The sequence below is a fragment of the Galeopterus variegatus genome, unplaced genomic scaffold (genome assembly GCF_000696425.1).
Source record: "Galeopterus variegatus unplaced genomic scaffold, G_variegatus-3.0.2 Scaffold906, whole genome shotgun sequence".
NCBI classification, from domain to species: Eukaryota; Metazoa; Chordata; class Mammalia; order Dermoptera; family Cynocephalidae; genus Galeopterus; species Galeopterus variegatus.
Genome location: NW_007727017.1, coordinates 115,594 through 138,587, shown reverse-complemented (window position 1 = coordinate 138,587; position 22,994 = coordinate 115,594).

Genomic DNA, 22,994 nt, shown 5'->3' with positions numbered 1-22,994 from the left:
TCTCCCAGTGGAGAGAGCACATCACTTTCCCAAATTTCTCCTCACAACTTCGGTGGCTACATTTCATGGGCTGGCCTGGGGTCACATGAACCAATTACTAGTGCCAGGAGGATGGAAAGGATAAAACACCCTGATTAACTAGGCCTGGTCGTGTGTCTTCCCTGGGAATTAGGGGTGAGATCAGCCACACCCAAACACTGTGGCTAGACAGGGAAGTAGGAGGGGCCCCAAAGGAAAGCAGGGTGCTGTTAGTGGAAAGAGTGGGAGCAGGTGCCCACGGTCAGCAAACCCCACAGCCATCCCCAGCATGCCACGATGGGAGGAGTGTTGGGTGCAGCCCCTGAGATTGTGTCTTGGGGCTGGGAGCTAGGCCATGTGAAGTCACTTACACCTTCTGAAAACCAAAACCCAAACTCGATTCAAGACACAGACTTCAGGGTCAGATGGAACTGAATTCAAATCCCAACCCAGCCACTTGCCAGTGGTATAGTCACTTGCACAAGCTTCCTGACTTCTATAAGCTGTGGCGATGTTAGCCAGGGCTGGCTTCATGGCTTGTGATCTCAGCAGGTGCCCAGGGCCACATGTTCTGAGGGGCCCACACTTGGTTTAATGCTCTGCTCCTGCCACCTTGAACTTCTTGATTTTTGAACAACAAGCTCTGCTTTTTCATTTTTCAATGGGCTTCGTAAGTGATGTAACTGACCCTGACATGTCAGTTAAAGGTGTGGAATATGGCAAGTGCTCATTCAAGCCCAGGTTCACAGCCAGAAGAGGCAGGTGGCCTAGGGCCTTCCCCTCTGGTTTTCCCATTTTCTACCCCACTCTTACCGCCCTCATTTATCACGTGGCTCCAGTTCTTCGCTTCAGTTTTTCCAGCCCACCTCATACTCTGGCCACTGCTTTAACCTGAGTTTCCACCTGTCCACCCCTCCCCCAGCTTCTGCCCCTCTGCCCACCTGCCCTGGGGTCTCACTGCCTGCTGGGCACATGACAGGGCATGAGCCAGAAGTGTGGATGAGCTTACACCAGCGACAACCCTGACCAATGGAGTGCAGGGGCGAATGGAAACATGCTTCCCCTGCTGCCCCTGCTGGATAGTCCTAAGTACCAGTTCTGGCTGCCCTGGTAGGTGGCCAGAGAAGTCACACCCCCTGTGAGGGCTCTTCCTCCCTCTGTTCCCACTTTCCACCTGCAGTCCAGCTCCCCAGGTCCACCTCTCATATAAGCCACCTGCACATAAGCCTTTATGTTGCTGCTGGTGGGGGCCCAGGCCAAGGCACCCAGTTTCCCCCTCTCCTTGGTCACTACTGTCCCTCTAATGACAGTGCCCAGAGGCTGGCATGAGCAGTCGTGTGCCACGTGGTGTCCACTCAGCCTTGCACAACCCTCTGCAGCCCTTGGAGAGGGTCTCACGTCTCCATTTTACAGACAAGGAACGTGCTCAGAGAAGCACTGGGTGTTCCAGGTCACCCAGCCGGTGATGGCAGAGCAGGATCCCACCCGATTCCAGAGCCCATGCAGCTCCACCTCAGCTCTGGACGTCAACCCTGGGACTCAGCAGATGTCTCTCTCCAGTTGGACTCGTGCTGGGACCCGAATATGAAGCGCAGCTCCAGGGACTGCCCGGGCAGAAGCAGGGCAGGACTGTGCACCCAGAGGGCATTTAGGAGCCCCAGGGCTCCTCCCTGAAGGACCAGGATCTTGGGGAAATGACATAGTCAGGAACATCCACTGAAATTCCAGGCTTCACACGGCTTTCACTGGAGGTACTTCAGCCATTCGGGGACTGGGAAGGTTAGTTCTAGGTGTCAACTTGATTAAATTAAGGAATGCTGAGAAACCTGGTAAAGCCATCTCTTCAGATGTGTCCATGAATGTGTATCCAGAAGAGATTAACATGAGAGCTTAAGTGGGCTGGGTGGGAAAGACCCACCTTCAAGGTGGGCAGGAGCTATCCAAAATACCCGGGGCCCAGAGAGAACAAAAAATGGAGAGAAAAAAGGTGAAGCTCTCTCTCGACCTGCTGGAGCTGGGATACACTGTTCTGTCCTGTCCATGGACACCAGAGCTCGAGACAGTTCAGCTTTTGGGTTCCAGGACTTACACCAAGGACGCCATTGGCTTCCCTGGCTTTGAGGCCTTCAGACTTGGGCTGAGCCACGCTACCGGCATCCAGTTTGCAGTCGGATTGTCATGGGACTCCTCTTCACAATCATGTGAGTTAATTCCCCTAATCAATCCTCTCTCATGTATTTATAACATATCCTGTTGGTTCTGTCTCTCTGGAGAGCCCTAATACAGGGGCCAAGGCTGAAATTAAGACCACACCAGCCAAAACTTCTGTGCTTGGGGGGAGCAACCTCTACTTGCAGGGGTGAGGACACAAAGGCCCAGGGCTCAGGAGCCCTGTTTTACAGAGGAGGACACGAAGCTGAGGGCAGTGGGGGGACTTCCAGGCCACCCAGGCAGTGAGTGTCAGACTAAGAATTTCTGGCAGTTCCCCCAATTCCAACCCCCTAACTGCAGGTCAGCAGAGCAAGGGGGCCGAAACAGAGTCCTTGACTCCAGAGCCCAGTCACCTCTCAGCTGGGGACACCAGCCAGAGCCTGCTCTTGCCTGGTGGCCGTGGCGGGAAAGAGAAGGTGAAATGACTGAGAAGCCCAGGCCAGCAGGACATCGCCAGGACCTGGTGAATACCGATAATGACGATGACCATGCTTCTCACTTAATCCCCCTGGAGTGATTTGGGTTCTTGGGGCCTGCCTTTGCCAGGGGCCCCCAGATCTTCTGCTGAGAAGACCACGCCCCCTCCACCCAGGGCAGTCTCTCTTGGCCTGGGCCCCGGGGTCCCCTGACTGATGACAGCAGGTTCCTCCCTTCCCCACAGAGCACCCTCTTCCCAGGGCCCCAAAACCTGGTTCCTGCTGTCCCAAAACCCAGCTCCTGCTGCCCCAGACAAAGCCAGTTTATAGACATCCACACCGTGCTGCTCCCGACTAATCAATAGCTTCGATCGAATTTCTTTGCTTCAAGGTACAGGCAAACAAGGTGCAGTGTCTGAGCACAGTGGGCAGGGGTCCAGTGGGCTGGGGGATCGATCCTCCCCTCCCACCCCCTGCAAAAGAGCTGACAATGTCATATTGTCTATGGGTAGGGGCTGGCAATTTTAACTTTTCAGAGCCATGACTCAGTGTCTGCAGATGCTGCAGGCTGCAGGCTGCAGGGGAGAAATCCTGCTGCCCAAGCTGCTCCCATCACCGGGTCTCGCCCCATGACCCACCCCTGCCCCACCTCCCTGCCCTGGGCCAGGAGCGTCAGAGGAGAGAGGTTGACAGAGACTGGTCCCCTGACACAGACTGATGTTTCCGACACTGTTTGCTTTGCTTTGGTGTGTATTTAGGAATTTCACAGAATGACTGTGTGGGTTGCAACCATGTGCCCAAAATGAAACCAGAGCAACAGTGTTCCTTTTTCCCAAATGCTTCTGAATATTTCCAAAGCCAGCTCTAGACCCCTAGGGCATGTGGGTACAGACCTGTGTGGTTACAGGCCTCGGGGAACTTATTTGACCTCGGGAGGCCTCAGTTTACATGTGCTATGAAATGGGGCAGCTGGAAAGCATGGCAGACTCTTGCTAAGGATGCCGCTTTAGACGAGCCTGGCTGTGACTTCTCGAAGGATTTGCAGGAAGGTGGAGGTGGGAAGGAGAAATTCCTTGCTCTCCTGAGTTACCTCCATTCAAGGGTGGCCCCTGCTGGGTGACACCAACAGAGCTGGGTCTGACTCCAGAGTGGCCCTACTGAGGGCTAGTCGTGTGGCTGGCGTGAGTTCCTCTAGTCTAGGGTGACTGACTTGTTCCAGTTTTCCCAGGACTGTCCAGCTTCAGCACTGAAATCTTTGTGTCCCAGGAAAGCCTTTAGTCCCAGGCAAGCCAGGACAGTCGGTCACTGGGCTGAGGCTGCATCCTCAGTAGAGTGGGGCTAGTAAGAGGCTGTTGAGAGGTCTCGACGAGATCACGCAGTGAAATGCACACGGTCAGGCAGAGCTCAGTGTGCAATGGCTGTTTAGTTCCTCAACCACGTAAAAGAGGAAATTAGAGTGTTAGCAACTGGAGTGACAGCTCTTCACTCTGCCTCACCCCTTCCCTTCCTCCCTCTGTTGTCCCGAAGGGGGCTGAAGACCCCCCTCCCCAGGGTAATACTCGCAACTAGGGTTAATTGTGTGCCTGCTGCGTGCCAAGCACGGAGCCAAATGCTGTTCTTGGAATGCTCTCTGCTCTGCACAATAATATTCCCATTTTACAGATGAGGAAGCAGAGGCCCACAGGGCTGCATCTGCCTGCCTACAGCAAGTCAATCAGTTACTCACCCAGGTCTTTCTGATTTCAAAGCTCTCCCCCTTCCCAAGACTGCACTGCCTTCCAGAGGGAAAGAAACTTCCAGAACCAAGGTCAGGAATGCAGCCCTGAAAGGTGTATGCCCTCGTGGGCCTCAGAACCATGTTGGTCCCAATGGTCTTTGGTCTCTTCCTCCCACTGACATCCCAAGCAGCAGCGTTCTGTGACTTGTGGCATGGCTGGGTTGGAGCGAGCCTCCAACTTCTCCCTCTGGTCGTGCACAGACTGCTCCCGTGCCAGCCACGCTGCAGAGGCCGAAACCTGACTCCTGCACTGGTGTCTCTGGTCCTGGCTGGCCTGGTCACCTCAGAGGACTGTCCCTTCTGCGACCCTCCCTTCCTGTCCAACCCCAACACATCCAGGGAGGAGGGGGCTGGGTGGATCTTGGTAAAAAGGAGTAAATGAATTTTCTTTTGTTTCCCAGAAATAGTCCTAAATGGGTTTTTTATTTAAATCCTGTCAAGTCATCTCAAGTCAATCTACTCAGATGGAGTCTATTTAAGGCAGCTTAGCTCAGCTCCGCTCGAGAAAGCCAACTCAACGGAAGTCCACGCCGCTCCCCTCCACTCGTTTCTGTCCCACCCAGACACACGTCGAGGGGTTCCCTGTAGAAGGTGCTGTTAGAGTTACTAGGGCAGGTCAAATGGGTCCATCCTTTGACTTCAGAACCTCGAGGACAGGAGCCACGTGCTACAGCCGTAAGGTGGTGGGGGAGGGTCAGTTTAGTGAAAGAGAGGCCCGGAGCACAGCCCCTGGGCTTTCAGAATTAGGCTCAAATCTTTGCTGTGAAATTTACTGGCCAGGTGACCTGAGAAAAGGGACCTAGCCAGGCTGAGCCTTGCTCCTTCCTTTTCTCCATCAGGTGGGGATAACGATGGCACTTGATCCAGTCTTTTGTACAAAGGATTCAGAGCCCCAGCTGGCCCAGAGGCAGCCCCAGGCACTCAGGAGCTATTACTGTTTTACTACTAATGCTGTGATTATTCCTCCCACTCCTAAGGGCAACTCTGGTGCCAGGAGAGATGACTTGAGAGATGAGGGAAATTCCTGCCTTCCTGAGTCTTGAACTGCCCCTCCCTCCATCCAACCTGATGTCAGGTGTTGCCAAGTGAACTTGCCTGCTGACCGTAAGCTCTTTGAGGGTAGGAATGCTTCCTCAGATTTTGTGAGGCAGCAGAGACCCAGAGATCACTCCAGTCCTTCCCTACTGACTTACTCACTCCAAGGGAATAACTAGGATCCTGAGCCCGATACAAGGAGGAAGTTTCAAATGGGGTATCTTTAAGACGGAGAGGGCCACCTTGGGTTCCTATCACTGGCGGTGCTCCAGCAGGTCTGAGTGTGGAATAGATGGGGCGAGGCACCCCTCTGCCCAGCCCGAGTTCCTTCTTGGGCACTCTAGGACCCTGTCCCACTGATTCTTCTTGGTGATGACCCCCATTTAGTGCCGGACCCTTCCTCCCTACCTGACCCCAAGATGCCCCCTATAAATGCTGCTTTCCTGGGGACACTTCCCAGGCTGGTGGGAAGAGCCGTGTCTGGAGTAGAGACAGAGGTGGTCTGAGTCCTTGTTTGACCATTAGCTCTGTCCACTCAGAGTCACTGAGCCCCAGCTTCTCCATCTTCTATACTGAAGTACTCATCTTGCAGGGTTCTTGTGTTATTTTCTCTGAGCTTCTATAACAAATGACCACAAACCTGATGACTTAGAACAACAGAAAGCTATCTGTTCGCAGTTCTAGAGGCCAGAAATCCAAAATCAAGGTGTTGGCAGGGCCCTGCTATGTCTGGAGCGTCTAGGGGAGAATCCCTTCTTGGCTTGTGGCCACATGACTCCAATCTCTGCCCCCATCTTCATGTGGTGCCTCTTATGAAGACACTTGTCATTGGATTTAGGGCCCACCCAGATAATCCAGGGTCATCTCATCTCTAATCCTCAACTTAATTATACCTGTAAATACCCCTTTTCCTGATAAGGTAACCTTCATAGGTCCTGGGGACCCATGACTTGGGAGACAAAGGACAGACTCAAGAGACAGAGTCCTGGGTTCAAGTTGTGGCTTCACGGCTCTCCTTCGTGACTTTAGGGAAGTCACTAAACCTCTCTCTACCTTAATTTTTTCAAACTGTAAAGGGGAGAATATATTTTAAGTGGTTGTTTGGATGATTGAATGAGTTAATACATGTCCAGGGCTTATCACAGTCCTGGTCATATGATAAGAAGGCCACTAAATGGTAGTCAACATTGCTATTTTAAAAATAAAGTTGATATTTTATACTATTTTGCCTTGGTTCCGTACTTAATTCCTTTCCTCTTTTCTTCCCCGTGATTGGTGCCTTTCTGGTGGTCCCTGTCCTAGCGCCCTCTCTACCCCTTCCCAGGCACACCTGCTGTCCCCCTATCCCCAGCCCCCTTTGGGGCAGAACATTTAAAATGCAATATTCTGCAAAGCCACTTTATAAAACGAGAGCAGTTGAACGCTCTCGAGTGTAGGAGTAATTATAATTCCCAAGTTTCTCTGAACGTTTTTCTAACTGGATCTTTTTGTGTCGTTGTCTCAGAATAGGCACACTGGTGGGTTTTCCTGGGCTCAAAATAGTCATGAGATAGGGGTTGAAATCGACATCCGAGTTTGAATTACAACAATTTGAAGGTTCCAACTTTTGATTGGATGAATTTCTCCAGCCAAATGTGGTTCTTTCGGCAAACATGGCTTCCTTTTATGGAAGAGCAAGACTCCTCCATGAGGGCTGTGCCCCTGAGAAGTGGACCTTCAGCAGAACGGCACCAGGGCCCTGGGCTGCGACGGGAGTGTCTGTAGCCAGCTGCATGGACCCACTGCCTGCTCGGGACCAGGCGTCTGCAGGGGGGCTAGGGGTCTGAAGTGCTGGCAGGTGTGCCTCTGTCTACCCCGAGGCCTTCTTGGAATCCGGGCTCATACTTTGCCATATGTCAGCGTATCGCAGTGGGTGAGGGCCTCGACTCTGGAGTCAGACAGACAGGGTTCAGGTTCTGCCTCTTCCACTGATGACATCGTGACTGTGGGCAAGTCGCTTCACTTCTCTGTGCCTCCATTTCCTGCTCTGTCAAATGGGGATAATAGTGTCCACACTTCCCAGGGTCATCATGAAGATTAAATGAACTAATGTCCATGAGGGTCTCAGAATGGTGACTGGCTCTTTTGATGGCTTGACACACAGTGGGGACCCAATAGATGTTTGTGACCCAGACAGAGTTAGGAGTCAGTAGTTCTCCACAATTCACGATGTCTCAAAAGACAAGCAGGGGTCTCTATCAAGTCAGGTTCTCCGAGAGACCCAGGCGGCTGCTGCTAATAGCCCAGGAATAGCCGTGGAGGGAGATACACGAGGGAAAGAGGAAAGTTTCCATCCTAGACTCTGCATTTCCTTTCTTCAATGTGACAAAATATCACGTAAAAGGCTCCAAAAAAAAAAAAAAAAAACCTGTCCCCCAACTCCTGCCCCCTTCCCAGGAAGTGGGTTTCCATAGACTGGATCATTCTGCAATGCAAGAGGCCTTACAGAAGTACAGGCACGGCTGACCTTCAGGCACCCTTTGTCTCTGGCAGTGTCCGGGGAAAACCTCAACTGTGGAATGAAAAGATCACACACTTAACTTCGTTTTTTTAAGCAATATTTTAATGATTTATCTGAAACTGTCTAGTCCGTGGATCCCCACCCGCACCTGTAAGCCAGTGCACAGAAGGGGCGGAAGAGGGGCCTGTCTGCAACTTGCCAATGCTTTCAAAGAGCAGCTAAAAGGTAACCGTGCTCTCCGGGGGCAGGGGAGGGCGGGCAGGCCCTGGGTCAGTCTGCAGTGCCTGATCTAGGTGCAGGTCGCCAGGCGGGCCTTCCTGGTGCATGCTGAGGGTTGCATACTCCAATCAAAGTAAAAAGCAGTCATGCTTCATATCCCAAGTGCCTTTTTCCTCTCCACGGAAGGGCAAGGAAAAGGGAGAAATAAAGCAGCTCGGGCAGGGGTGCTGGCATGAGGCGGCCCAGGCCGATTGCCTTATCTGCAGAAGATAAGACGCTATGCATACTTGATCACAGCACCGGGTGCCAGAGCCTGCAGCACCGGCCGGTCTCTGGCTGAACAGTTCCATTATTATTACATCACACGCCTCCAGGTTAGGGGCGAAGCAGGAATAAATATGGAATTAGAAAAAAAGTGATAGCGGTTTCTCTGCGCTGCTGGGGAAATTACTTCTTTAAAGTCAGAACGTTCTCCCCTTTGCTCCCCTCTGTCATCGTGCTTTGTGCTCATAACAGCATCCAACGACAGAGCCATCTTTTTGTCCTGTTCCTCTGAGAACTGTGGCGGAATTTGTCATTTTGTAAACAATAAACAGAAGAGCCACCCAAGGCAGGAGCTACTTTGAGATCCAGCCTGTGGTTGTTGCAAGCCAAATTCTATGACGTGGCTGTATTTAACCAAGATGATATGGTACTAAACATCCTTTGGTTTTTTTGTTCTGTTTTGCTTAAATTGAGGGGACTCTGGGAAGACACCAGAGTGGGGTGCAGTTGTTGTGCCTCAGGATGCTGCAGCAATACCTGCCTTGCAGGACTTGTGGTCTACCGGGGCCAGAAGGTCCTCTTCTAGGGAGGAGACCCCGTGGACAATTGTGATTTACAGTCAATTAAATGTGCACATTTCAGTTGGCAGTTTGATGACTTTTGACAAATGTATACACCTGCGTAACCCCCACCTAATGAAGGTGTAGAACATGCCCCAAACTCCTGGAAGTTCTGAGCATCATTTTAACAAGAGGAGCCATTTGACAAATTAAAAACAAACAAACAAAAAAACCTCTTGTTTATTTGTGAATTTAAGGTAGTTTTTCACCTTAAGGATTTCTGGTTTGTCACAGCTTGAAACAAGACTTTTCTGCACAAGGTGAAAGCTCATTGCCCAGTGGGAATCATCCTTTTCTCAGGGAAATAAGGAAACATTTCCATGGTGCAGCTAAGTGAGAGGGTGGCTGGGCCAGTGTCGTACTCTGACTCGATGTCTGGAAAATCTCATGGTGTCTCCTCCCTGGAGGAGGACCTTCTGGTTCTGGTAGACCACAAGCCCTGAGAGGCAGGAGGTGCTACAGCATCCTGAGTCCAGAACACCTGCACCCCCACTCTGGCGCCTTCCCAAGGTCCCCACCCCTTGTTCTGAGGCTTCCTCTCTGATTTCGGATGGGATGGGAACACTTGGATTACTCTGACCTGCAAGGGAAGGTGGCTGACCCCAAAGCGGGCATGGCTAGTGGGCACACAGTGGAAGCGGGGCACCAGTGAGTGCTGTAGAAAAATGAGCCCCCCGAGCTCACCCCCCAAATCCCAAATCTGCTTCTTCACCAAATGCTACCCCCAGGCCAGCTACTGAGATGGGATTTGTGATGACCACAACGGGGAGGAGGAGGACACCCCAGGGGACTGGCCAGCGCTTGCTGGGGAAGGTCCAGCTGGGCACAGCTGCAAAGCTGTGTCAGGAGCTCCAGGCTCGGAGAACTAGGGTGTGATACCTTACATCAGTGTGTTCTCAGAGCTCTCGGGCCACTGGCTGGGCTCTCCCATGCCTTTGAGACTTGGCGCCTCTGGTCTGGGCTTCCTGGAAAATTCCCACAAATCCTTCAACAACCAGTCTGAATGTCACTTCCTCTGCGAAACTTTCTTCTGCATCCCTGCTCTGGACTTCCCTCCCCTGTGCTCCTCCAAGTTTCCTTTGCTTTTTGTGGTTTTTTTTTTAATGAAGTTTATTTCTTTAATTTTACTTTTTGGATTTCTGGTGCAGATTTAAATAGATCTATCTTCTGGGTTCAAGACTCCTCATCTTCCCTGGTCCCTGGAAAGCCCTTGCCTTGCTCCATTTATTCTTTTGCTTACTCCCTGTCTGAGTCCACCCCACGCTTGTTCCCCCACCCTGCATTTGACATGTGTGCTTGAATTATATGTGTCTTTCCAGTCAGAAAAAAAACCCGAGAACACAGAATCACATGGAACTTGTGTCCTTTGGCTTCCCTCTCTCCCCACCTCCGCCCTTGTAAAGCTTTATTTTTATTACCAAAATTCCTGCTGTGTCTTTGGGACCCCAGGGAGTGGGACACTTTGAGGCCAGAGCATCAAGATGCAGCTCCAGATGTTTCTCTTTTCCCACATCTGGGTCTCTCTCTTTGGACATATCAATTGTAAGATTTTATTATGTTGAAGTCCCAACAGCACCAGCCAACCACCACTGCCAGCACCATGTCAGCTCCATCTCACAGAGTCAGCTAAGAAGTCTCCTGCTTAATTACCTTCCCAGCGAGCCAAGCAGAGGGGCTCAGGGCATTTTAATAATCAAGACACAGATTTCAAATCAAAGTGATGATCCCAGCCAGGATCAGCCAAGGTCTCTCACAAACACTCAGTCCAAATGAGTTTCTAAGAGGAAGTTCTGTCTTAAATTATTTTTATGGATTGTTCAAGTTTTAAGTGAATATTTAGACTGCAGTTCACAAAAACCTCCCTCTTTGGGGGGAAAAAGAAAACTGGCTTTCATTACACAGTTTTTGTCTTCGTCAGCATTTCTAATGGCAAGAATGATAAAGTCTGCTTGGGAAATGCCGGTGCCGACAGCTGTGTTTTATTATTGAATATTTCTGGTGAGGAGGTTGGCCGCCACTCTGTTTATGTTGCTTGTAAGATTTCACGCAAGACTCTGCAAGGTCCTAGGCTTAAACCGAAGCATCTGATCTGCTGGATAATTCATTCCATCCCCTTCATTCCTGGGTCCTTTCTTTTTATTTGTTCCAAGTGCAAATTGAGCACTGCCAGAATATGTAATCCGAGGGTGGGGTGCTGAAGACCTCAGGTTCCCAAAGCGGTTCCAGGTCACCTCCTCGGTCTGTGAGTCTTGCACAGGTGACCTGGGAGTGTCCAGCGAACCAGCTTGCAAGTCTGTCTCCATACAAGCCTTTCAGTGAGCACCTCCCCACGCTCAGCCCTCAGACCCCACTGCTGGCTTTTTCTGGGGCTCTCTGCCCGCAGACAGAGAGAGAGCTGCATTTTATTTTTCAAAAACTTTCCGTTTTACTTAAATCCAGCCCACCTGTCCTGGAGCCCTAACCCTGGCTTTGCAGGTATGAACGGAGTCTCTGTATGTTGGGTTGTCTCTTTCTTTCTTTCTTTTTTTTTTTTTTTTTTACCTTCATGAACATGGACGAGAAAACTTACAAGAACAGACACCCGGCAAACTGGGCCACCCCTCGGCCATTTATTTATTTATTTGCTTTGTCAGCAATCATTTGCCAACAGCGTCTGGGTGGGTATAGAAATGGAATCCAAATCTCCCTGCAATCTACCTGTACCCTAAGAGGAGATTGTTTCAAAACCCTCTGCACACCCAGTGAAAATCCAAAACTCTGCTTGGTGTCTGCAAATTTGGGGAGGGGATTCAATTTGTCATGGTCACCTCATTCAGGTTATGGTCTGGGCCTGCTCACCATCTGTGGTCTCTGTCTTTGAGGTACAGATTCACACAAGGGATTCCACCAAAAGCCATCGCTCATGAAAACAAGGCATCTACAGATGTTGAAGATTTTTTTAAAGGTTGGAGGAATGGGAAGATTCATATCCCAGAGGAACAAACGACATTTTATTTCCCTATTTCCCATTTATTTTTTCTCAAAGTTTCTCAGCTGTGTCTGCAACCTAGGTTGCTCGTTCCCAAGGCAAGAGCCAGGATGCTCATCTGATTGTTCATTCACTCTTTCATCTGCCCATTTTATATTTGCTCAGTGCCTACTGTGTGCCAGATAACCTGATCACCAGATAACGGGAGACCTAACCCTCCTGCCCTCACCATCTGTGGGACTGGGGTAGCACAATGGAAATGGCGTGGGCATTGAGAAGTGGGCTGAGCTCTGAAAGGATGCATCATTGTCCCCCTTGGGGCAGGGTCTCCTCCTGTCTGCTCCCTCTCCCCTTCCCAACACCTTCCTTCTCCACCTCCCAGCACTGCCCCTCCACGGGCTGCCCTCCTGTCCCCCACAGTGCCTTGGCCTTCCTCTTTACCAGGACCTTCTGCCTTCGCTCCACCCCCTCATCCTCTCGGAATTTCCTGGTTTACACTAACCATGGAGTTTGAAATCTAACCCATCTAGCTCTTCTTTTCTGTATTTGCCTCAATCCTAGATTATTGGCTGGTGCATGGACTAGACATGGGGGTCAGACACCATCCTGATTGCACAGCTGGAATTGGGCTAGTCCAGGGTGACATGTCTGCGTGGGGCAGTGGGTGGGGAGTTTCTAGCCCCCCCACCTCCTCTTTCCTCCCTGGCCCTCGGGTGCCAGCCCATCCACCCTGTCCTTCCACCTGACCTCAGAGATGAGTCCACAGGCAGTTTCCATGTCAAGGGTCTGGCTCCTTCCCCCAGGGAAATGGAAGGACAATCACAAAACGAGCAGACAGGAAGGGATAAAGTTCTGGAGCCTCAGGACGTCCCCCAGCCCCGAGGTTCCTGGGACCCTCTCTCAAGTGTTGCTATTCTTTTTCCTGAAGGCAGAGTCCCCAGGCCCCCCACTTCTGAGAAACGGGCGGGCAGACTCATCCGAGATCCACGCACGTGCCTTCTCACAGGAATCTATGGGGGACATCTCGGGGGACCTGGCTCCCTGATAATTCTCCACTAGGAGCCCCTGGCCTTTCTCTTGACCTTCCCTCATGCTGCCTTCTCAGCTTTTACTTTGCAAAACCCAAGAGGTGTCACCTTCTACCTCCTGACAATTTATGTTGGACACCAAATCCCAGGGCAGGGTTTGGGGGTCTGGTCTCTGAAAGAGCCTGAGGCTCCTTTGTGCAGATGTTTTCTTGTCTATGAAGTAGGACATAAAAGCACTGGGCTTTGTGAGATCATCCCACGGGGAGGCACTGTCCTGCGGCTTCCATTGTATGAATGGTCAAAGCAGGCTGCCATTGATGACACGACTTCGTGGAGGCCCAGGACTACTGAGGGAAGGACAGGACTACCTCGCATGTGGCACTATGTCCTCTAGCCTCACAGTAGGACACAGAACTAACAGCACCCCAGCAAACCCTCAGCACCCACTGTGCATGGGCTGGGCACCATCTGTCCTAAGCACTCTGCACACGCTGACTGGCTCCACCCTCACTAACAGAGGTGCTGTGCTCATCGTCCCCATTACACAGACAGGAAAACTGAGGCCCCAATAGCTTAAGTAACATGCCCAAGGTCACACAACCAGCAAAGGGCATACCCAGAGTTAGGCCGTATGTCCTAGCCCACTGCACCAGTCTGCCTCCAGAGCTGAGCGCCGGTGGTCCAAGCTGGGTGGACCCTGCACCCAGCCTTACCCCTCTTCTCTCCCCACTGCCTTCCCCACAGAGGAACACAGGGTCGGCTTCCACAAGAAATTATCTTCCACATGAAATTATCTTGATCACAAAGGACATTCAACCAAGATTAACAACTTGAATCGCCTTGGGCCCCTTCGGTTCCAGATGCTTTTTGCTAATTCCAGATGGTTTTTTTGTTGGTGGTAAACTAGCGTCTTCATGCTCTTGGCTTCAGTTTGACAGAGCTTGATTCCTTCCCAGTCCCTGTCCTGAGTCTCTCCCCCCTGAATCCAGGTCACAGAGGCACAGGCCACATGTGCCGGCGTGATCAATGCTGTCCTGTGGATGTGGAATGGTGGGTGCTGGGACCACCAACCTCGCTGTCTGACGGGGTGACCAGAGAGCCAACGGCGCAGAGAAGTCTGTACCCCTGGAATTTCCACACTTAAAGAAACTAGCCTCCATTTTTATGATGTAGCCTTATTTGTTTATTTATTTATTTTTAAGTAGTTTAGCTCATGGTTTCTCTTAGATTTTAATGCACCCACAAAACCTCTGGTGGGGGGGTGGCCTTGTTAAAATGTGGATTTCCATTCAGCAGGTCTGGGTGGGGGCGCAGGATTCTGCACATTTGACCAGCTCCCAGGGCATGTGGTTGGGGACAGGTTGAAGGCCCACGTGTGGTTTTTGTGTGCAGACCCAGCCTTGGGAGCATGGTGCTTCTGGTGTGTGGAGGCTCGGCTGGAAGCGATTCCCCTAGAGGGCAGTGGAGGAAGGGTTGGCTTTGGGGACAGGGACATGGGGAATGACTCAACCCAGTTTGATTGATGCTCCAGGCCTGACAACCCACCCTCCTGAGGGGGGCGAGGAGATCTGGGACCCCTGACTTCCTCTCACAAGGAAGACTCACGGTGCACTCTTCCTTGGCCCAGCTCTGCCCTGATGGTGGCCAAAGTGAGGCCCTCCAGGGGCGTCCTGCACAGCCAGGAGAGCCCAGATTCAGTGGCCAGGTGGCACGTGGAGCACAGGGTGGTTAAGCATGCCCCCAGTGCATCCCGCATGGGGGCTCCTGCTTAAGGACTTTTTCCTTTGGAAATAATTTCAGACTTCACAAAAAAGCTGAAAAAATAGGAATCATACAAAAAGTACCCATATACCTTTCACCCAGATTTACCCATTGCTACCATTTTATCCCATGGCTTTATCATTTGCATTTTCTATTTGTCTCAATCCCCTCCCTCATACATGTACAGCTTCTTCTGAGCCTTTTAAGGGGCCCTTTATCCCTAAATACACAGTGTGCATTTCCTAAGAAAAGTGATATTCTCCTACATAACCATAGGACAGTTACCAACTTCAGAAAATTTAACATTGGTACAATTCTTTGATCTAATCGCCATTCATATTCCAATTGGTCAATTGGCCCAATAACATTCTTTATGGCATTTTCCCCTCCAGTACCAGATCCCATCTAAGACCAGGTTTTGTATTTACTTTTCATGTCTCCTTAACTTTCTCTAACCTGTAACATTTTCACTGTCTTTCTTTGTCTTTATGCCATTAACATTTTGGAAAAATACAGTCCCCACCCTCCACCCCCTGTCAAAAAATAGAATGTTCTTCTTTGGGATTGGCCAGCGTTTCCTACATGGTTAGAGGCAGGTTAGACCTCCAGCCAGCCCAGGATACATGTGACATTGTGTTGTTTTCAGGGCAAACCAGCGGCCCTGCATTGGCAATGTTAATTTTGATCTCCTGGTCAAGATACTGTCTAATTTCTTCACTGTATAATCACTATATTTTTCCTTGAAACTAATAACCAACCTCTGGAGGTTGGTTATTCAGTTCCCCCACAAATCCCCAAATCACTCACTGGTGAGTCCAGCTCTGGCCAGTCTTTACCATCACGGTTGCAAAACGATGCGGTCCAGCTCCAGCACCCTCAGATTCTACTGTAGGCAGGAGCCCTTCCTGCACCCCACCCATCCGTTCTCTTATTCATCTATTTATTATTGGTATGGACTCATGGGTTCCTATTTCTTCCAATGTTTGTAATTCATGACAGTTCTACATGATTTTGGAGCTCAAATTGTCCCAGATCTGGCTAGTGGGAGCCCCTTCAGGCAGGCTCCTGTGTTCTTGTGACCTGTCTTCATTGTTTTTCTTAACACATCCTGCTTCTGGTGAGTAACAAGCTACTTGAGGCTCATCTAGGACTTCTTTGCCCCGGCCCTGGAACTGGACATTTCTCTGAGGTGCCTGGTTCCTTTTTATGCAGAGCAGGAGTGGAAACCCGGATCTGGGTGCTGGGTGTGCTCCTTGCTACTGGGCTCTTTGCTTCCCCGCCTCTCAGTGCACAGAGCTAGGAAATACACAATGGCATATATACACGTCTACATAGACACAGTTGCACACATATATGTGCAGCTACACACACATGTCCATGTGAACATATGCACGCACACACACACAAATATAACTCAGAAGTCATGCGTTCATCTGATCCCTCTGTGCAGACATAGAGATGCCCTCTCAGATGCCCCAGGGGTGCAGAGTGCAGTCTCCAGCTGGTAGCTTGTTCAAGGGCCACCTCAGCTTTCAGGCTGAAGTTGTTCTCTCAGGAGGGCCCCCACCTGATGACCGAGCAAAGTGGTGGTCCTACAGCCTGCCCATTTCCACGCAGCGCGGGACCCCTCTGTGAGCAGTCCTTGCTCCGGACTCTCCGTTGGGCTGGCAAGATTGAGTCTGCATGTGGTCTGGCAGCCCGCACTGCCTTGACTTTCATCCACCGCCATCCCTCACAGGATTACTCAGTGCCCACGACCCCTGGTCCCAGCCCACACCCCCAGTGCTCTTTCTTGCTTTCCCTATTCCGTATTTGATGTCCCTTCTTTCAAAATGAGAACTCTGGAACCTGAAAACAACATCACACTCATTTACACGCTCAATGCTGTAACACAGTCACAATAATTTCAGAACTGCTTTGCTCATAGCAACACAAAAACATCTACTAGGAAGAGTTCAGTATTTGTTTGTGGTTCTCTGAAACCCTCCACCCCAGCCCTTACCCAAGAGAGTGTTCTGAGTTTCTTTATTTTCTTCATCTTTTGTCCTTTCAGTGTGGTGGTGGTGTTCATTTGAAATACATTTGTGTTTTCTTCCTGTGCATGGTTTCTTACGTGCTCTTCCACACCTTGCTGTTCACAGTTACAACACCTCCAGGAAATCACTCATGTTTGTTTGCAGAGGTCTTCCTCATTCTTTTTCACAGCTGGGTAGTACTCCGTGTGCAGACACGGAGTTGCCAACCTCGCTCCTGTGTATGGGCATTCAGGTTGTTTCCAGGATTCGGAAATTACGAACAATGGTGCAATGAGTGACCTTGAGCATATGCATGTTCATGTAACTGGAAGTGTATCCTTAGGGTAAATTCCTAGAAGTAAGATTGCCGGTTTGAAGGGTAAATGCACATATCGTTTTGTGAGAGATTGCCTAATTTTCCACCACAGAGACTCCACCATGTGCAGCCCTGCCCCCCTGCAACACGAGAGAGTGCGCACGTCCCACAGCGTGGCCAGCGGAGGCTGTGGCCACACTCCCGGATTTGCCCTTCTGATGGGGGAGAAATGGTGCAGCGGTGTCGTTTAAGTTCATGTTTCCCTTATTTGGCGTTTTTCATATGTTGAAAGGCCATTTTATATCTTTTTGTGAACTGTCTGTTTACATCTTTAGGTCATTTTGCTATCATATTTTTTTTCTATTTTCCTCAGTTTTAAAATGTTCTGTGCATTTTAAAGAATGTGAGCCTTTTATCTGTGATATATGTTGCAAATATTTTCTCCCGGGGTTTCCCATTTGTCCTATAACTTTGTATGTGGTGTTTTCTCCATGCATGACTATCTTGCTCGTTTTAATGTATCAAATTATCGATCTTGGTTTTTTACTTACAGTTAGAAAGTCTCATCCACCCAGCTTGGAGAGACTCGCCCTTTATCTTAGCCCTCTACAGTTCAATCATGGCATGTGGATCTCTGATCCATGTGGAGTTTATTCTTGTGCTTGGGATGAGGAACAGATTAATTTTATCTTCTTTCCAAATGGCTCTCTAGATGTCCCAACACATTTATTACCCAGATCACCTTAGCACTGGGATCATTTTTAATTCTCTCACAAATAGCCTTATGGGGTGGAAGAGGGGGCCACGGGGTCAGGGATGACGATATTTCCAAGTGAAGAATGGTCACGGGCTGAGGGTCCTCATCCCTCTACCTCCCTGCACTGGCTCTCCACTCCTCCAAAGCTCCACCCCAGGGGCGGTGTGCTGAAATGGGCTTCTGGTCCCCAGCAAGATGCCACGTCATCAGAATTCCCTGGGGACCAGGGCCTTCTGCCCTAAGAAGTGGGGGCTACAATCTCCTTACTGCACAAAAATGGTCTGAAGGAGACTTGGGGCAATAGAGGAATGTCATGAATCCACCTTGGGTCACTGCTGTGGATTAAATGTGTCCCCCCCAAATTCATGTATTGGAGACTTGATCTCCATTGCAACAGTGTTAAGAGGGTGGGAAAATCCAGTTATGGGATTTGAAAGGTGGGGCCTTTAGGAGGTGATTAGACTGTGAGGACTGTGCCCTCTTGAATGGATTGATCCATTCATGGAGTCATGGGTGTGGCTGTGATGGCTTTATAGGGACAGTGAGCGAGAAGGTCAGCTCTCTCTTGCTCAGACCATTCTCACCATGTGACACCCTGTGTTGTAGAGTCACCACTAGGAAGAAGGCCCTCGTCAGATGTGTTCCCTGGACCTTGGACTTCACAGCTTCCAAACTGTAAGAAATAAATTTCATTTCTTTATAAATTACCCAGTTTCCAGTATTCTGTCATAAGCATCAGAAACAGACTAATACAGTCCGTGTGGCCCAGGCCTTGCCCGGACCCCACCCTCCACTCTCATCACCCACTTTACTTGCGCTGCTTTGGTTTCTTTCATGGCCATTGTCACCACTAGACGTTACATGTCATCTGTTTCTGTCAGGTTTCCTGTCTCCACAGGTGGAGACTTGGACAGGTTTGTCTTGTCTCCCAGAAAGCTGGCCGCACAGAGAAGGGCTCTGTAAATTGTTTACTCCTCTCTCCTCCCTCCGTGCCCTGCTGTGCCTCCCTTGGCCCATCCTGCACACCCTGCTGGGCTCAAGGCTCCTGCTGCTGCTCAGGCCAACGCCCCGCTCCCTGTGCACTGACAACCCTGCTGGCAGAGTCTCCCAGGGAAACCAACACCATAGCAGAGGGAATTTATCATGGGAACTGGTCACACAGAGGTGGAGGATCTGAGAGCCACACAGGGATGGCCAGGTGGCCCAGTGATGGGAAACAAGAGGAAGCCACCACCACACCTGGCAGAGGCAGGAAGGGGAAGGAGGGTGACAAGTTCTGGGGGCCAGTGGTGCCCTGGGTGGCACCTCAGAAGAATCTGGGCTCCCTGTGGCCTCCTGCAGTGGGTCCCTGTCTCTGGGTGACCCTTGTCTCCAGTAACACCAACTCCTCCTTAACTCACATGTCTTAGTTTTAATACCCCATGCTCAGGGCAGCTTTCTGTGGGCCCCGTGTTAGGTTCCCCAAAGAAACAGAGCCAGTAGGAGATACGTGTACGAGGGAGCTTCAAAAAGTTTGTGGCAAGAGATCTGAAAAATAAATAAAAAAAGAAAAAAGAACAACAAAAAAAGAAAAACAGATCTGATAGGTAATGTGAGTCTTTCCATGAACTTTTTGAAGTACCCTCACGTGTGTGTTTATTAATTATACAGAATTGGCCACACAGTTATGGAGGCCTAGAACTCTCAGGATCTGCAGTAGGAAAGCCGGAGACCCAGGAGAACTGAGGGTGTAAGTTCTGGTCTGAGGGCAGGAGAAGAATCCGTGTCCCAGTTCAGACATTCAGGAGGCAGGCAAGGTCCCTCCAGTTGGCCTTTCTGTTCTGTTTGGTCCTCCATTGACTGGACGAGGCCCACCCTCGCTAAGGAGGGCTGTCTGCTTTCTGCAGACCACAGATCCGAATGTTCATCTCACCCAGAAGCACCCTCACAGACACACCCTGAATAATGTTTGGTCAAATGTCTGGGCACCCAGTGTCCGCATCAAGTAGACACATAAAATTCACTATCATAGGATGCCATGGGATTGATCCACTTCATAACTGAATAACTACGTGGCATCAGGTCTCTCCTGGGCCTTGTGCGAGTTCTGTGAGGACAGGCCCTGGCTGAGCCTCAGCTTTGCCCATGCCCAGCTGAGCCTCTGGGCCCCCAGGGGGGCCTTAAATGGGGGCTTCAGCAGGTGATGCAGGCTGCATGGACACACATCTTCCTGAAGTCAGGGGACAAAAGCAAGTCTGAGACAGGAGGAGGGTAGGGAAAGGACCGCAAAGGCTGGGGGGGGTGTTCCTTCCCTCCTGATGCAGGAGAGACGCCGAGTCTCACGGCCACGTGGAAGGTGCAGGGACCAGGCTGCACCCCTCCAGCCCTGCACACCTTCCTTCCACTGGCCTCCTGATGACATCGTGCCCACAGTACTGCCCAGCACCCACCAGGGCTCCTTTTGCCTCCTGAATGTTAAAACCCAGTAAGCCATAAAGAAATAATTATGGATGAAAAAGCATAAAACACGCTTCCCAGCGGGGTCCCTGCACATGCCCGCATCATGCTGGGAGCCACACTTTATGACCAAGTCATAAACCCATGGAAATGGGTATTTTAATGAAAGAGCTGTCACACTGGTGCCTGGTGGGGAAGGCCAGCGAGCTGACCAGAGCACGGCTGGGCTGTGTTTCAGTCGCCTGCGTGACATCCCACACTGTGTACTTGCTCTCTGGCTTCTCTGCCCTTCAACTGTGTAATAAATAAAAAGTAAATCACACCCTGGTTCTGTGTCTTGGTTCTGTGTCTCTCTCCCCGACACATGCTCCTTCAAAAGCTGATGGGCAGTGGCTCTGGGTCCCTGAAATCCCCAAGATGGGACACTGGTCCCCTCTTAGACCCTGAGGCATGCCCAGCATGACCACTTCCTCTCTGGAGACCCACTGCCCACCCATGTGTCACCCATCTTCCCCAGGGATCAGGGTCCCAAAAGGTTCCAACAACTGTCCCCACTGCCCTTTGTTCTCTGGTGGATTATGAGGGGCTAAGAGGTCAGTGCTACTCTTCTGAGAGACTCTGAGCACATGAGCTCTGGGTGAAGGAGAAATCTCTCCCTGCTGGGTCCCCAGCAGGTCACAGTCAAAGAATCTGCAGCATCCTGTCAGAGGCTTCTGCAGTCCATGGTTTTCACCAGAGAAACAAGGGGTCTTTAAATCTGATGTTGCAAGTAAGAAGTTCTGCCCAGGCGTGTCTGCACATGAGTGTTACATGTGCCTACACATCCAGGCACGCGTGAGTGTGTGCACATGCACGAGTGTGCACGAGAGGAGGTGTGTGTGACTGTGTATGCATTTCTGCACATGTGCGTGTGGCTCCTCACATGTGTGATTGAGGGTGTGCACACGGTGTGAGTGTGTGCGCACAGGTGCATGCTTGGGTATGTCTGCAGCTATGGGTTGCCATGTGCCTTCTGAGGAAGCACTAGGCTCAGACAGTGTTCATGGGCCTGAAATGAGGGGAGTTCTTGCTTGATTTAATCTCATCACCTCCAGTGAGGCAGAGAGCTAGACCCTGGTCACTGCTTGGGCTGGGGGAAATATGCAGATTGGATCATTAATAAAACGGTCCCCAACCACAAGAAGCCAGACCACTTGTAGCACCTTTTGAGATGAATAGATAATGAATCAGAACTCTTTGCAGACCCCGATTCATGTGGTCAAGGTCAAGGGGAGACGGGGGAAAGAGACGGCTGCACAGGAGCTGACGGGGAGAGGCTGGGGTTCCGGTCACAGCACGCCCCAGCCAGAGACGGGGGCAGCGTGTGCAAGTAGTGGGGCTGTCTTCTTCTGAGCTCCAGAGAGCTGGAGTGTCAAGGAGGGGACAGCCCTGCTCTGTATGGCCCAGGGTCTGATGGTGAGTGCAACATACATGGGGACAGAATGATCATCCTTATAGAAGCCTGAGGCACCTGGAGTTGGGTCTGAAACAAGTCATGAGAGAAAGAAGAAGCAAGCAAGGGAGAAAGAATGGAAGGAAAGAGAACAGGAGGGGACAGTGGGAGAAAGGAGATGAGGGAGGAAGGGAATGACACAGCAAGAGGAAGAAACCCACGGGCACACAGACGACAAGGACTTCCCCATGGCTCAGAAGCTGAAGGACTCAAGAAAAGGGTTTTTAGAGGAGGCTTTTGAGTGTTACACAAGGTTGGCTGGGACCCCTGAGAGCTGGCCCCAGTCTTCTGTGATCCCCTTCCTTGAGGCGTGACCTCATCCCCATCACCACCAGCGGGGAAGCTTCAGCCCCCATTCTGCCATGCAGGCTTGTGCACCACGCTCCCCACGCAAACTTGGAAGGAAGGTTCTACTACTGCCCCTCTTTACAAGTGAAGTCACTTCCCAGGGTCACCAGCCAGGAAGTGGCAGAGCTGGGGACAGGACTATAGGAGCCCCAAGTCCAGCCCATGTGACTGCACAACCCCATGACCCAGCTGCCACTATTCTAAACCAGGGACAAATCACCCTGTGAGTGAGGTCATCCCTCACCTGGAATCTTCTGGGGGAGGAAGGTCATGTTGTGGAGACCCCGTGGAGCCCGGCAGTGATGGCAGGTGACTTTCTTGGTGTCTGAGGACAAAGACTTGCTGGACTGGGCAGCCCTGAGGTCTTTATAGGATGTCATCAGGCTGAAGCAGCCTGAGGGTCAGATGGCATCTATCCAGGAGTCTGCAGGTCCGTGGAAGTCCCAAAGACACACGAAAAGTGAGGGATTGTTGAATGCATCACCCACGCATCTTTGGGAGCCTCAGTATAAGCCACTGGACAGGGATTCATGGTTTCTTTCTAGAGGGCAGGGGCAGAGGGTAGGCTTCCAGCCCCAGCTGGCAGCTGTGAGTTCGTAGACCTCACTGTGCACACCTGATTTTGGATCTGAGGTAAACATGTTGCTGAGACCTGTCACGGCCCCAGGGAGGTCAGCGTCTCCACCCAGGGGACCTTCTTTCTGGGCTCTAGGTGCTCCCCTCCTGCCCACACACCCCTCTCACCTCAGAGGATCCGGTTTTTCCAGACACTCTGGTGGGAAAAACTGAAATGCTGGGCAAATCTGGTTAAAC